A 15,449-nucleotide genomic window follows, 5' to 3' on the forward strand; every position below is an offset into this window, starting at 1 on the left:
AGGGCCTGCGGGGTGCCAGGCCTGTGCTTAGGTAAGGAGACAGAAAAGCCAGGGCTTCTGGGCCATACCTGCGCTGGGGCGTTACACAGTCAGCCCTAGGTGTTGAGTGGTTTGCAGTGTGCTGGTCGGTCCAGGCTGATCACTGCCTTAGTGTGTGAGTGCAGGATCCTCCCAAGGGGCAGTGAGTGCAGAACAGCATTGCTACTTGGCAAACTCCTGTGCATCTCAAATGACACTGTGTGTGTGCAGCCTTGTCTCCAGCCATCTTTGTGATCTTTTATGTGTTGGCTAGAAGGTGGAACTCTGGCGGCGGAGATGCCCTGTGGGGCTGGGGAGAGGGGACCTGGAGAGATCAGGACCATGCCCAGGGTCAGCCTGGTACTTTCTGGACCTTTCCACCTTTGGTGATGGGCTTCAAAGCACACCTGTGTGAGTGAGTGTAAGCACAGTGAAGGCCCAAGGTCTGCACCACAGTGTCTCACAGCTGTCGGGCAGATAGGGAAACCCAGGAAGTGATGCTGTATTCTGGAAAGGCTCTCTAGATATCACCCAGTGTTTGAGCAAAGTGGCATTAACGTCACAGTTGTAGTCTCCCGTGGTAATGAAGGCCTTTAATTCTAGTACTCAGGAGGCAGAGGCAGGTTGAAATCTGTGAGTCTGAGACCAACCTATGCTACGTAAATCCAGGCCAATTAAGAGCTACTCAGCAAGACACACCCTCCCTGCCCCAGGTCCACCTCACTGCCCCCCAAAGGAAAAGTTGTCATATATGGATTTAACAAGGTTTTACTTTGCAGATCATTTGGGAGGGGACCTACTTTATCCCATTGGCTTCCATATTCAGTCCCTGCCTGCATCCCTACTCAAGGGTCTACACTGTTGTGCATCCTACCTGGCTATTGGGGTTATCTGGTATCCTTGGATCTAGGTCTGGAGCAGCTCCTACCACTGGTGAAGATTTTCCCTTTCCTGTATTCTGCCCTAGAGATGGTGCTGAGAATGTCCTGTGTGAATGTTCTCATGACCATTCCATCCAAAGGTGACGCTGGGTCTGCGACTAGCTGCTGCCCCTGAGATGTCCCTGTCAACTGACTCACCCAGAGTGGTGCCACCCTATCTGAGAGCCATGAGGAGGCAGGTGGGGCTGAGAGCCAGCCCAGGCTTGGTCACATATGTAGCAGGCTCCCTGTGGGCAAGCTGTCTGCTTCCGCAGAGGCCCTAGATTGAGAAGAGGGCCTGGGGCTCTGACAGTGGCTTCCCTATGCTGCCTTGGAAGGTGTCTGCTGTGGAGCTTTCTCTAGGCGGGGGTGTGGCATCACCTTCCTTGGGAGGGCCCGACAATCTTCTTCCATGCTGTCTGCTCCCGGAGCCAGCTGTCCATCTCCGTGAAGAGTGCTGCTCCGTCACTACGCTGCCAGTCAAAGATTAGTGGCGCTAGCTCACAAAGTCAGTGGCCTGCCAGCTGAGCTGAGTACCAGCACTTGGAAGAGCAAAGTCCTCCACCGCAGCACCCTGGCTACCCTTAAAGGTAAAGTAAGATCAGGACACTTCTCACCCCTAGGTGGAGAACAGACGGCAGGCTGAGGGAGGTGGTCTGCCTCTGGGCTCTGGGCGGACATTGCTGAGGGCCAGTTAGGAGAAGCTGGGGGCTGGGAAGGTTCTCGTGCCCGTGGCTTCTGTGTCCAGGTGGGCTGAGGTGCTTTGGGAAGGGCAGGAGTGAGGGTGAGAAGAACCCGCATCTCCAGTTGTGAGGGAAGGACACTCCGCCAGAGAAATCTGAGCATCTGACATGTACTGCTACTTGAACACAGGTGGAAGCCCGTTCCTGGGCCTGCTGTGACCCCGTGGTGGGTAGGACCTGTGTGGGCTAGCTCTGCTGTACGCAGTCTCGGTCCATCTCCAGGTTCTGTAAGTCGAGTAAGCAGCAAAGAGACAAGAGGGCTGACTGTGTCTGCCCCTTCCTCGGCTTCTTTCTCACGGCTGGGGGTCACGATGGACACTCAGGCCTGCACGTCTTCAAACTACAAGCAGAGCCCACAGTCAGATAACCTTGTCTAGAAGTGGCTTTCCTAGAGTGCTGGGGACCATCCAAGGTGGAGGCTCCTTATCACCTGTTTAAAAATGTTGTCTTGTACTGCTTTTCCCCCTCTTTTTTTAACTTAGTTTTTATTTTATTTTCTTATTAATATTTTTTTTTTTTTTTTGCCAGGCTTGGTGGCACATGCCTTTAATTCCAGAGGCAGGATTTCTCTGTGTAGCCCTGGCTGTCCTGGAACTCACTCTGTAGACAAGGCTAGCCTTCAATTTGGAGATCTCCCGGCCTCTGCCTCCCGAGTGCTGAAGGTGTGCCCCATCACTGCCTGGCTAAAATAAGTTTTTTTTTGTTTTTGTTTTTGTTTTTAAATATACAGTATGATTCAGAGGTGGTTAAGAACACTGACTGTTCTTCCAGAGGACTCAGGTTCAGTTCCCAGCACACACATGGCTGCTCAGAACTGTCTAACTCCAGTGTGAAGGGATCCAATGTCACTGTCTGGCCTCCACTGGCACTTTGACAAACATGCACGCAGGCAAATCACACACATAGAATATAAAGGCATGTTAAAAAGAGCAATCTTAATAAAACGTACATAACATAACGTGCCGATTTAAGTGCACAGTGGTCTGTAGCCATTCTCCGCACTCCTCTCCAGAACGGTCCTTTCTAAGCTGAAGCTTTGACCTGGTGACGTACTGACTAGTTCCTGGGACCAGTCATTCACAACCCCCTTCACTTTGTTTGAGACAGGCTCTCTCTGTAGAGCCCTGGCTGGCCAGGAACTCACTCTGTAGAGCATGATGCCAGGCGTTGTTTCTCTGTCTCTCTGTCTCTCTGTCTCTGTCTCTGTCTCTGTCTCTGTCTCTCTCTCTCTCTCTCTCTCTCTCTCTCTCTCTCTCGTGTGTGTGTGTGTGTGTGTGTGTGTGTGTGTGTGTGTGTGTGTGTGTGTGTGTGTTCTAGAGAGCTTATTGCCTATTGCTTGACAGACCCTGTGGGGGCTGGATGCATGGGCTGACTGCTTTACCAGGGCCATCTGCACCAGGCTCTTCGTTTCAGGTCGACTTTGCTGTTTGCCTGGTGTTGGATGGAATTCAGGACCTCGTGCACACTAGGCACACCTCTGTCAGAGAGCTGCGACCCACTACCACAGCCCTGGGTCCTGAAGGAAGAGGAGGGCAAGGAGTGCCTGTAATGGCCATGGAGACCCAGCTGACCATGTCTGCAGGTGTCTGTGCCGAAGACAAAACTATAGTGTGGGGCCGGGCGGTGGTGGCGCATGCCTTTAATCCCAGCACTTGGGAGGCAGAGGCAGGCGGATCTCTGTGAGTTCGAGGCCAGCCTGGTCTACAGAGTGAGTTCCAGGAAAAGGCGCAAAGCTACACAGAGAAAACCATCTCGAAAAACCAAAACCAAATACAAAAACAAAACAACAACAACAAAAACAAACAAACAAAAACCCCTCTGAGGGCCCTGTTCCACACTGAATGCCTATCTGGTGCACCGAGGAAGAGGTTAAGCCCAGATCTTCTAAGGCAGATAGAAGAGTGGTTTCTGCAGCATGAACTTGGAAGGAGGCGGAGAGGATCATAGCAAGGGCCGCATTTCCCACTGCCCCGTGTGTACAGCTCCTGTAGTTAAGAGGACAGGCCGGACTCGAGGTGGGCTGAGGGGGCAGCCTATTTCCATGCATGTTGTAGGGATACCACGTGCACACCTTAAGATGCTCAGCCACTCCTGGGACTCTGGCATCTCCTGCGTGGGGGCCTTAAGTGGTAGATTGGGTGGTGTCTGCAGGGTGCGGACGGGATGAGACTGCTGTCCAGCTGCTGGACTTGTTTTCTCTACCTGCTAGATCAGGGCTGCCCCTGCCCAGACCGCAGACCGTGGATCTTTCTTGGAAAGCAGAGAGCATATATTGTGTGGCCATTGTAGTGGGGTTCAGATCAGAAACTTACTTATGGTGCAGGAGGATGAGTCCAGGGCCAGGGATGGTTCCTCCTGAGGCTTCTCTCCTTGGAGATAGAATCTTTTCCCAATGTCCCTCTGCTTTGTCTGTCCTGACCTTAAGTACCGTTTTTTTTTTTTTTTTTTTTTTTCCCTGATAGTCACATTCTGGGGTTAGGACTTCAACTAGCAGACTCTGGGGCACAGCAGTCCAGCCCAGGACGGAGTGTAAGCCTGAACTACCTACTCTTCCTGTCAGCTGGCTCAGTACCATGCTCACTACACATTCTGCTCGTCTGGAGCCAGACTCATGCTTCCCCAGCCTCTTGCAGGTTCCTCGACTGGTGAGGGGCCTCCAGATGGACAGCCATGCTTCTGGGCCTTGGAGTGGCCAGTGTGTCCGTCTTCATCCTCACCCTTTTGTCATGGGCCTTTGCTCTCTCCCCAATGTGTATTTGTAGTAGACAAGCAGGATTTGGTTTGTATGACATAAGAAATGTCTTTCTGGTGGAGTAGTCTTTGTGCGGTGACACCGGGTGGCATTGGTGGCATGGGACAATGAGTCTTTCTGATACCGAGAAAGTGGCTTTGATTTATGGCATTGGTGCTCAGCTCTGTACATTTAGGCAGATGGGCTAAAATGCCATCCTGGCTTTTCAACTGGTTTGAGCTGGCTGTATGAGGCCAGCTTGCCCGTGAGTACCCCAGGATGGCCAGGTCCAGGGAGGGCCCTCATCCCAGTCCATGCACAGGGCCTTTAGCTCGTGGGTGTGGGTTGTGGAGCTCTTTAGCTTCGTCCCTGGTTGTTGACTGGGTATTAAGGCCGGGGCTGTGTAGCCATTGTCTAGGGAGCCTCCTGTTTAGGGACACTGGAGGCAATTGTTAGAGAAGACGTACGCTCCAAGATGACAGATCCCTGGGTCCACGGACAGGCGTCGGGGGCTAGTTTCATCCCCAGTATATCCCAGCCCTGACCTGTTTGTGGCACCATTCACACTGGGTGGGCAGCAGGCAGCCTGGAACACAACCTAGCTAGTTCTCCCAGCCCAGACACAGTCTATAATTGCCTTAACTAGGGTCTGTCCATAGAGTCCAGTCACAGCTATGTTCCAGAACCTGCAGGTGCCCTGTTGGGGGCTGCGGATCCTGGAATGACCTCTTCGGGGATGGCTAGAGCCTGTGACTTCCTTCCAGGAGACGATACTGTGTGGGGGTCTGCAGCAGGCTGGATCACCAGGCCACAGCGCCTGGGTCCTCCCTATCAGCCCCCTGACTGAGGAAGGCATGGCTGGCTCTGCAGCATGGGCCTCCCTGAGAGGTTTCCTTCTCTGTCCTGCATCCCTGAGCCTTTAGGTTCCCTGGAGCTGGGAGCTGGACCAGGGCAGCCTGCTCCAGCATCCTGTTTGCTGCTGTCTGCTTCCCACCTGACGGTCAGGCCCCACAGACTTGGGAAGTAGGATGGAGCCAGGAGAACAAGACCATCATTTAGGGAAGGAACTCACCAGATAAGGGCAGGCAGGACCTGGACATAATGCCATTGTTGTGTCATGGAGCCCTGCAGCCTGACACTCAGAGAGTACCGTGTATTCATGAGTACTGTCGTTTATGATGGCTGCTCTCCATCTCTGCCGCTCCTTGAGATGTTCTGGTTTTTGCAGATTAAAAATGGCTCTTGAGAAACCGCACACCCTGGGGCCCCTGGATGTGACCTTAAGGGGAGCTCAGTCTTTGCAGACAGTTAAAGGTCTAGACACGCCTTTGTTTGCTTTGGGGTGGACACTGGGGTCAGTGCTAGGTTGCTAGGTGACGGGTGGGGTGGGGTTTGAGACAAACACAGATAGCTTTGTGAAGAGAGCAGCAGAATGTGAGTGTGTGGCAGGAACCAGGCAGGTCACCTGAAACCTGAGACCTGCCACTAGAGTGAAAACTTGGAGAGAATAGGTGTAACCTCCAAGTGTGGGGCCAGTTGTCACTGCAGCCTAAGACACAAGGCACGGACCGGGTGCGCTGGGCATGCTGCTGTCCATTGGAAGCTGGGCGGAGCGTGTGTCTTCTGTGTCCTCGTTCCTAAGGTCACTACATTAAAACATTGGTTATTTAATATTGTGCGTGATGTGTTTATGGGGCACGCTCATGCCACAGTGCACATGTGAAGGCAGAGTGACTACCTTCACGGGCGGTCTGGGGATCACTCAGGTCCTCAGGCTGTGTGGAAAGGGTCTCTAACTGCTGAGCCATCTCACCGTCTCTAGCCCTGGATGGATCTTTCTTCAGATGGGGTTTTGTGTTGCTCGGGCTGGCCTCAAACTTGCTTTATTTTTTTAAAGTGTGTGTGTGTGTGTGTGTGTGTGTGTGTGTGTGTGTGTGTGTGTGATGGAGTGCTTACTAACATGTGTGCTGAGGTCTGTGATAGGACAGTAGCTCTTAACCTCCAAACCTGATATCCAGGCACAAATAAAATATTTTGTGAGAAAGTCTCATAAGTCTTACCAAGAATCTAAGTACTTCTCAGAGAGAAAAAAATAAAAAAATAAAAAAAATAAATAAAAAAAAAAAAACAAGCCTGGGCTACCAAGTGAGTTCCAGGAAAGGCGCAAAGCTACATAGAGAAACTCTGTCTCGAAAAAACAAACAAAACAAACAAACAAACAAACAAAAAAACTCCCAAAAACCTCTGCCCAGTTGTTTCAGGATGCAACATTTTAAGTGGTCACAAGAGGGCGCCTCAACAAAAGAAAACAAGAGCACATGGATCAGCACCTGTTTCTGAAGGTGCACACCAGCATGATCACATGTATGTGTGTGCACACACTAATACCTGTACTCAAAAAGCATGCTCATGTACAGAAATGCATGCATGAACATACAGTTCACATATATTTTCACACAAACATGCAAGTATACACACACAGGGGCACTTGCACGTGCGCACAATGCACATGTGAACACATGCACTCACATATACACTCACACAAAGGCACACACACACTTGTATGCTCATATATATGAACATTTATGTACATGTGTATAGAAGTAAAGACGTGCCAAAGACAGTGGTAAACGTAGTCCTGTTCTCCCACACTCGCGACAAGCAGTGATTTGTGTTTTTTGATTAATAGAGAAAAATAAAAAATAAAACCCATTGTATTTCCAGTTCTTTGTCCGTACAATAATCCTGTCACCTGCTGAGCTTGATACTGCCCCAAGTACACTGACAAGAGACTAACCGTGTCCACAGAGCTGCTGGGTCGGCCCCTGGCTGCAGGCACAGAGGGTGGCGTCCATCTTCCATGTCACAAACCCCTTTCAGCCTTGTTTAGGAAGCACACAGTGGGCCTGCCCTGCCTGCTCAGAACTGTGCTCGCCTGAACATCCTGTTCTCCAGGGCGCAGATAAGGAATGGGGCTGACAAGTTAGATGGGGTCTCTCTCTTCCTGGTTTTCCATCTCTCCCTCCTGGACTGTCCAGTGTGAGCCAAGCGTGTGCCACCTTGTATGCCCGACTTTCTATAAATTGTGTGGCAATTAAGCTGTAGAATAAAAAGAGAGAACCCCCAAATATCCCAGCCCTAGTCATATCCGTAAGAAAAGTCATTGCCCCTCACGTGATGTCCCCTGCTCCCTATCTAAGACACAAGAGTAGGGGGACATGAGGTGGACGAGTCCCAGAGTCAGCAGTGACACAGGAAGTCAGAGCAGCCTGTGTAGACTGGCTGCAGAAACTTTGTTTTTGCATAAGAATCTCTATGTGGCTCAGACTGGCCTTGAAATCTCAGCCCTCTGGTCTTAGCTTTCCCAGGGCTGGGGTTACATGTGTGTATACCACAAGTAGCACCAGGCTTTAATTTTAAATTATATGTTAAATTTCATTTATTTGGGTTTTTTTTTTTTCTTTGACATGGTTTCTCTGTGTAGTCCTGACTGCCTGGAACTCACTGTAACTCACTGTGTAGACCAGGTTGACCTAGAACTCAGGGATCTGAGTGTCTCTGCCTCTCAAGTGCTGGGATTAAAGGTATGAGCCACCATACCCAGCAAAATTTTATTTTATTTTATTTTATTTTATTTTATTTTATTTTATTTTGATACAGGGTTTCACTATTGAGGGGGATCTGCTCCCTCTTATTCCCCCAGGGTACTACTCTTGAGCAGGGAGAAATGAGAATATGTAGATAGAAATATAGAGGAGAGAGACAGACAGAAAGAAACACAGGACAGCTTCGGGAGTGCCAGGGTCCAAACCCACCAGCCCCTTCTGTCTCTTCTAAAGAGCTATTTAAAGGAATGCCTAGGGGTGGAGCAAAAGACCTCTCCCCCCCCCCCCCCAGCACAGCCAAATGCAGACCATTCTAGACACCTGGTGACCAAGCATGTGGTCAAGTCATCCCCTAAAGCAGCCCTACTGTGTAAAGCAAGCTCAGATCTCAATAGGAAACCTTCGTGGGCTCCCACACACTATGTATGTTTCAGTCCCTGGCTGGACTGAAACTCAATGTAGACCAGGCTAGCCTCAGACTTTGAAATCCACCTGCCTCTGCCTCCAAAGTATTAGAATTAAAGATATGTACCACACCTAGACCCAGGTTTTTGTTAAAAGCAAACAAACAAACTTAGAACATTTTAGTTTTGTGTGTGTGTGTGTGTGTGTGTGTGTGTGTGTGTGTGTGTGTGTGTGTGTGTTACGGGTGGGTGCCATGCACGGTGGGCATGTAGAGATCAGAGGACAACGGAATTGTCTCTTCCACCACGTAGGTCCCAGGGAATGAACTCAGTTTGTCAAGCTTGGCAGCTACAACCACTGAGCCATCTTTCCTGTCCTCTGGCTTCAGTTTTGAGGAAGGTCAATGACTTATGATTGACATGAGACTAGTTAGCCAAGGCTCACGTGAAGCATGTTAGAACTGCAAGGAGCATGGCAGTAGCTGTGGGCTCTCCAGCACCTTCCTGTCTAACTCCAGAAGCCCTTGGGAGAGGAGACTCCACTTAGGCACACCCCGGCTACCTTCTAGGCATAGGCTCAACACACAGCAGCTGGTGTGGGACCAGGAAGGGTACAGCTAGAAGGACATTCACTCTCTCCTCTTTCTGTGCTCTTAGACTTTGCTCCTCAGTTTTTAGCTGTATTGAGAAACACTTAGCTCTAAGTGCTGTACACCAAGGAGAAGAGAAATCCAAGACAGACTCGAGGCTGAGATGATGTCACACTAAGCTAGGCAGCTGTTGTATTTCTCTGAAGGTTGGGTAACCATCCAGATGCTAACATGGGGGCAGGCTGAGCCCAGTATTAGGGGACTCTCCTGTGGGTGCCTCACCTCTGGCAGCCTCTGCTGTCTCTCTTCGTTACTGGTTCTGTGCATTACATCCAGTTTAGTCAGATGAACTCGATTAGGTAGCAGCTCAAATGTGAGATCACTAAACAAAACTGTAAAAAATAAATTGTCATAAAGATATGACCACTTGGGGCGCTAGAGAGATGGCTCAGCAGTTAAGAGCACTGACAGATTTTCCAGAGGACCTGAGTTCAATTCCCAGCACCCACATGGCAGCTCACAACTGTAACTCCAGGATCTGACACACTCACACAGACATACATGCAGGCAAAACACCAATGCATATAAAATAAAAATAAATTTAAAAAATGACCACTTGGATGAAACAGTAATTGCTTTAAAATAGATGCTTTTGTTACCACTTTCAAGGACTCGTATTAAACAGAAAGTTTCAAATTTGGTATGAATAGCAGTAGAGATTAGAGCTGTCATAAGAAATCATGGAGACGGGTGGTGGTGGTGGCGGCGGCGGCGGTGGCGCACGCCTTTGACCCCAGAACTTGGGAGGCAGAGCCAGGTGGATCTCTGTGAGTTCAAGGCCAGCCTGGTCTACAGAGTGAGATCCAGGACAGGCACCAAAACTACACAGAGAAACCCTGTCTCGAAAAACAAAAAACAAACAAAACAACAACAACAACAAAAAGATTGATGGTTGCCAAGAAAAAGTTCCAAATACTGTAGATCAGTGGTTCTCAACCTTCCTAATGCTGTAACCTTTTAATACAGTGCTTTGTGTGGTGGCCCCCGGTCATACAATTATTTCATTGCTACCTCATAACTGTAATTTTGCTACTGTTATGAATTGTAAATATCTGATATGCGACCCCTGTGAAAGGGTTGATCCATGCCAAGGGGTCATGACCCACAGGTTGAGAATCACTGCAATAGATAGAGAAAACTAACTTAGGAATTTAGAGCATTTGACTTTGGAAATCTTACGGTATTCAGTTCTTTCATTAGTGGTAGACAGATCTGCTGTTTCTAGAAGGAGCTGCCTGCTTAGTTTTTTCAAAGTCTCCATTCGAGCTGGGCATAGTGACACATGCCTTTAATCCAAGGACTGGGTGGAGGCAGGCAGTCTCTGTCAAATTTGTCAAGGCTAGCCTTTTCTACATAGTTAGTTTCAGGCCAGCCAGGGCTGTATGGTGAGGTCTTCTCTGTCTAAAAAAAGAAAAAGAAAGAAAGAAAGAAAGAAAAACAGAGGGAAGAGGAGAAGAAGAAGAGGAGGCAACCTTTACTTCCTATTGAGTATTTACTTCCTGTTTTGTTTTAATCAAACTTTCACTTCCTGGTCTGAAGAGTCACAGGCTTTAGTGTCCGTCTCCACACCCCAGTCTGTCATGCACACCTGCCCCTTCTGGAACAATGGTTCCCCATTCTCTGCCACCCTTTTCTCTTTGCTTGTGGTTATATCCATGGCTCCAAGCAGTCACAGAGGAAGGAGGACGTGGGAACTTGTGGACAGTCAGCAGAGTCTTGAGAGTCACCCCGACCACACATACATAGCAATGGGCTGTTCTGACATAAAGGTCAGCCACAAGAGCCTGGGAACAGGCAGTCTATTTATGCAACAGCTGGATGTTGCTAACGATAAAATAGCCAATGTAAAAAGGCACCATGAAAACCAGGTTGCACAGCGAAAATCACAGAGTAGTTTTTTTTTTTTTTTTTTTTTTTTTTTTGGTTTTTCAAGACAGGGTTTCTCTGTGTAGCTTTGTGCCTTTCCTGGAACTCACTTGGTAGCCCAGGCTGGCCTCGAACTCACAGAGATCCGCCGGGCTCTGCCTCCCGAGTGCTGGGATTAAAGGCATGCGCCACCACCGCCCGGCAACAGAGTAGTTCTTAAGCAATTGGAACATGAAAAGAAGCCATTTAAACATGTACAAAAAAGAGTATCTGAGAGGTACTCATGAGGCTCGAGCTGGGCGGGAAGCTCATGGACCCCTGCTGCATTCTGGGGCCACAGAGCCTTCTCGCAGGTGGCCTTTGTCCCAGGGCCACAACCCAGACAGAGAGTCACTAGCCCTGTGCCATCAAGCTGCACCGAGCCAACCAATGAGCAGTTAGTGCCACAGGGAACAATTCTTACGATTGTTTTTATTATTATTGTGTGTATTAAAGGGTGGGGTCTGAAGACAACTGTGAGTCAGTTCTCTCCTTCCACCGTGCATTCTGGGACTTGAACTCAGGTCTTCAGGCTTTCAGGTGGGTGCTTTTACCCCCTTGAGAACATCTTGTCAGGCCATGAGCAGCTCCAGTGCCCCGATTGTCTTTGAATGGTTAGAGTTTCTGTATTTCACCCTATGAAGTATGCTGGAGTCCTCTCTGCCAAGATGAGCTTGACAGGTCGGCTGACTAGGGATGGTGCTCCTGTTTGCTCCGTGGCTTCGTTGTTTAGGGGAACACATATCATGGCGTGGAGGAATATGTGGCTCTTTAAAACAGTCGATTTGTTTTGATTTCTGCTGTAGACTTTTTATCCAACCAGGCAGACGGCGAGGATACTGACTGGGTCTGTGGTGTTAGTGGCTCCTGAGCAGCCAGGGGTCGGTGCTTGGGGGCCTCAGAAGAGGATTCAGCTAAGGAAGCATTACAGGTGTGGCCACCTGGACACCCTTCCAGTCAGCGTCCCCATGCCCACATGCGGTCATTGGGTCGTTTTAATGATGCAAGGTCACAGATGATCCTGTTCTCACTTTGCTGATGTTCCGGATCCCCTCCCCACCCCACCATGGACAGTGGTCAGTAGTGTTCACATCTGTGTCTGTGTGCTGAGGCTGGGGTGCTTTGAAGGGTCCACGTGAACTCTGTAGAACATGGACGGGTCCAGAATCAACCTGTTGCTGAAAGTGGCTTTTCCACTTGACCTTAGGGAAGCCATCATTTCTGAGGAAGGCACCAGCAGCTTTTCGGATGACATCATTTTGAGGATGTTGAGGAAGGGGAGGAGGAGTCTCCCCTACACTGGCCTGAGGCTGACTGGGAGTGTTGTGCTGGCCAGAGTGCCTGCTGGCTTTGAGGGTACAGGGTGAGGAAGGATGGCAGGCCTTTACAGGTTTGTCCTAGGTGCTTTCCAAGGTCCTGATAACCTTCAGTTCTGCAGTTCAGCCTAGAGCAGTGAGCTCCAAGAGAATCCCAAGAATTTCTGTCTTTGCTTGGCTGTGGAGGCAGTGTGGAGGCTGCCTGGTGTCCACTCATCATTTGGGCAGACACAGGGCAGACCAATGAGCTCTATGTTCTAGATCAGTGCCACTTTCCCATGAGTCCCAGCGGCTAGCATGCTGCTCAGGAGGGCATGACTGAGTTGTCCCGTGAAGTCTGGGAACATAAGGCACACCAGCTAGCAGGATGGCTTTCTCTTCTCCTGACACAGACACTGTCACTGCTTTGCCTGGAGTCGACAAGAGTCATCGGACCCACCTCACACTAAAGGTGTCAGGAACCCATGTGATGCTTGAAGGCTCTGAGCTGGTCTGAGGCCACTGTGGTGGGGTGGGTGGTTACGCTTCCTAGAGAACTTTACTGGCAGTTTTTTGCCCATCTAGCCCCGGCTCCATCAAGAGGAAGTTGGGGACCATGTGGTGACTGCTGTGACAAGGACCATTTCTTTTTCTTTTTCTTTTTTTTTTAAGATTTATTTATTTATTATGTATACAGTGTTCTGCCTGCATATATGGCTGCAGGCCAGAAGAGGGCACCAGATCTCATTACAGATGGTTGTGAGCCACCATGTTGTTGCTGGTTATTGAACTCAGGACCTTTGGAAGAGCAGCCAGTACTCTTAACCGCTGAGCCATCTCTCCAGCCCGACAAGGACCATTTCTAAGGGGAAAAAAGTGAAGCTTTCAGAAGCAAGGCCCCGGGAGCCTGAGAGATGGCTCAGCAGTTAAGAGCACTGGCTGTTCTTCCAAGGACCTGAGTTTGAGTCCAAGTATCCACATGGCAAGGGTCACACTCTCTATGCCCCCCAAACTGGCAGCTTTGAAGGTTTCTGTGGCTCTGGAGGTGACCTCCACATGGCTCTTCAGGTTTCAGTGGCTCTGACAGTCACTCACACACAGCCTGTGGGTTTCAGTGGCTCCAGTGGTATCCTCCATAACGATCTTCAGTTGTCTTCAGTTGTGTTTCATTGTGAAACATTGCTTTGCAAGTTTCTAATGGTTCTACCAGTGTCCTCAAACTGCCAAACATAGAAGAAACACATTCTCTTCATAGGACCACAGACCCCCAGATCAAGTGGTCAGGGTCAGGTGAACCACGTTTGGTCGTGAGGAGTCAAACTCCAGTGTGGTGGTTTGAAAGAAAATGCCCACCCCTACCCCCACCCCCCGCCAGGGAGCGGCACTATTAGGAGGCTTTTTGGCCTTTTGGAGGAAGTGTGTCACCGTGAGAGCAGGGCTTTGAGGTCTCCTTTTCTCACTCAAGCTTCCCTCAGGGTGACAATCAGTTGGCTTCCCACTGCCTTCTGGTCAAGATGTAGCCAGCTCCATGTCTGCCTGCACGCTGCCATGCTCCCCGTCGTGATGATAATGGACTGAACCTCTGAAACTACCTCTGTAAGCTGCCACCTCAGCTAAATGTTTTTTTTGTAAGAGTTGCTGTAGTCACGGTGTCTCTTCACAGCAATAGAAACCCCAACTCGGAAAACCAGGCCTGTCTAGAGCACCCCTCGAAGTCTCATACCAGATGGTTTCCATGGTGATCCCTCCAGTGCCCTCACTGGAGGATTTCCCTCACACCAGCAGTCAGGCACTCTTCAGAGGTCATGTGATTCTTGGAGCACTTGGCAATGAGATGGCATCGTTTACAAGCCGTGTTGATGAGCGCCAGGCGCTGTGGCAGCTGGCAGGGCTCTTGATAAACGCCACTGGCCTTCTGCGTCAGCTAGAGCTTCTGCAGCCCGAACTCACACGTTCTCCCTTTCATCTCCAAACACCCCTTCCCCGTTCTCCCTCCTCCACCACCAGCCCCGTTTCCTCACCTTCACGCTTTGTGAGGAGCCGCGCGCCTTACCCTTCCCTGTCCTCTCCCTTGGTGGGCGGAGCGGCTCTGCTTCAGCTCCTGTTGCTAGGACTGTTGCTAGGATCCGGCTGTCTCCATCCTCGGCGGGAAACGTGTAATGAATTATGGATGGATGATTCTCTCAGAGGCCTGATCTGTGATGCGGATGAGCTCAAAGCGCCCCCTTTTCTTCTGGTTTCTTAAGGGAAAAAATAATCAGTTTTAAATCTGAAGCAGCGCTGTTCAAACCCCAGTTGGCCCTGGCGGTGGCTTCTGATGAGGTGGGTGATAATTCTCACACAGAGGGCCCGGCCAGGCTCTGCTGTTTGTCCTGGGTGCTTTGCAGGATTTTCTCTGGGCCTGTGGCCCTATGGACCGCTCTCTTTTTTTTTCTCTCTCTCTTCGTGCTGAGAGGTGAAATGGGGTAGAAATACTAGGTGTGACATTTTCTAAGTACATGGCGTTCTCCATCTCTGGGACCTAGTGCAGGCACTGAAGGCCAGGTCTCAGGCCCTCCTCCTTTCTCTTCCCTCAGTTAGTGACTCCTTTTCCAGCCCCTACCCCAGAAGGCCCAGGGCTTTTGTGTGCACAGGTGGAGGCCAGAGAGGTCTGCGCAGGAAGGACCTGCACTGCAGGGTCACTGTCCGCATAGTGGCCCTGGAACTACCCTACTGCCCTGAGCCCGGGGGACAGAGGCTCTGTTCCCTATCCACTTTTCCTTTACAGCATCCAGTGGCTGGGTCCCTGAGAGCGCATGTCAGGAGGAAGTCTCAGGCCTGGGTGACCGGCCCATGTGTCCCCTGGGGCCAGCTCTAGACTCCAGCCTGGGCAGCAGTATTGCTGTGGTAAAGGTTGCTCAGAACCATCGACAGGACCTTGCAGCATGAAGAGGCACCAACCGGATGTGAGAAAGTCTTTGGTTTGCTCTGGAGAGATGTTCAGTGGACGAAATGCTTGCAGTACAGCCTGTGGTCTGCCTGAGTTCAGATCCCTAGCACAGACATACACAGACACTGGGTATGGGGGTGTGTGACTGAGATACCGGTGAAGACAGGTGGGGGCCACCGGCTTCTTGGCCAGCCAGTCCACTGAAACAGTGAGTCCAGGATCGGTGAGAGACCTTGTCTTAGACAGTGA

General features: G+C 50.3%; 1 long non-coding RNA gene across 3 annotated transcripts; it reads right to left on the reverse strand.

The window, feature by feature from the left end:
* Nucleotides 1-770: 770 nt before the first annotated feature.
* LOC143272338 (uncharacterized) lies at nt 771-14,380 on the reverse strand. Of its 3 annotated transcripts, none has more exons than XR_013049820.1 (2): nt 14,293-14,380; nt 771-2,021 (listed from the first exon to the last, which is right to left on the reverse strand). It is a non-coding gene; the product is annotated as an uncharacterized LOC143272338 (long non-coding RNA). The 3 variants fall into 3 exon arrangements; XR_013049819.1 differs by lacking the exon at nt 14,293-14,380 and adding an exon at nt 5,485-5,701; XR_013049818.1 differs by lacking the exon at nt 14,293-14,380 and adding an exon at nt 3,994-4,725.
* Nucleotides 14,381-15,449: the final 1,069 nt, after the last annotated feature.

Source organism: Peromyscus maniculatus, chromosome 3 (assembly GCF_049852395.1).
Source record: "Peromyscus maniculatus bairdii isolate BWxNUB_F1_BW_parent chromosome 3, HU_Pman_BW_mat_3.1, whole genome shotgun sequence".
Lineage (NCBI taxonomy): Eukaryota > Metazoa > Chordata > Mammalia > Rodentia > Cricetidae > Peromyscus > Peromyscus maniculatus.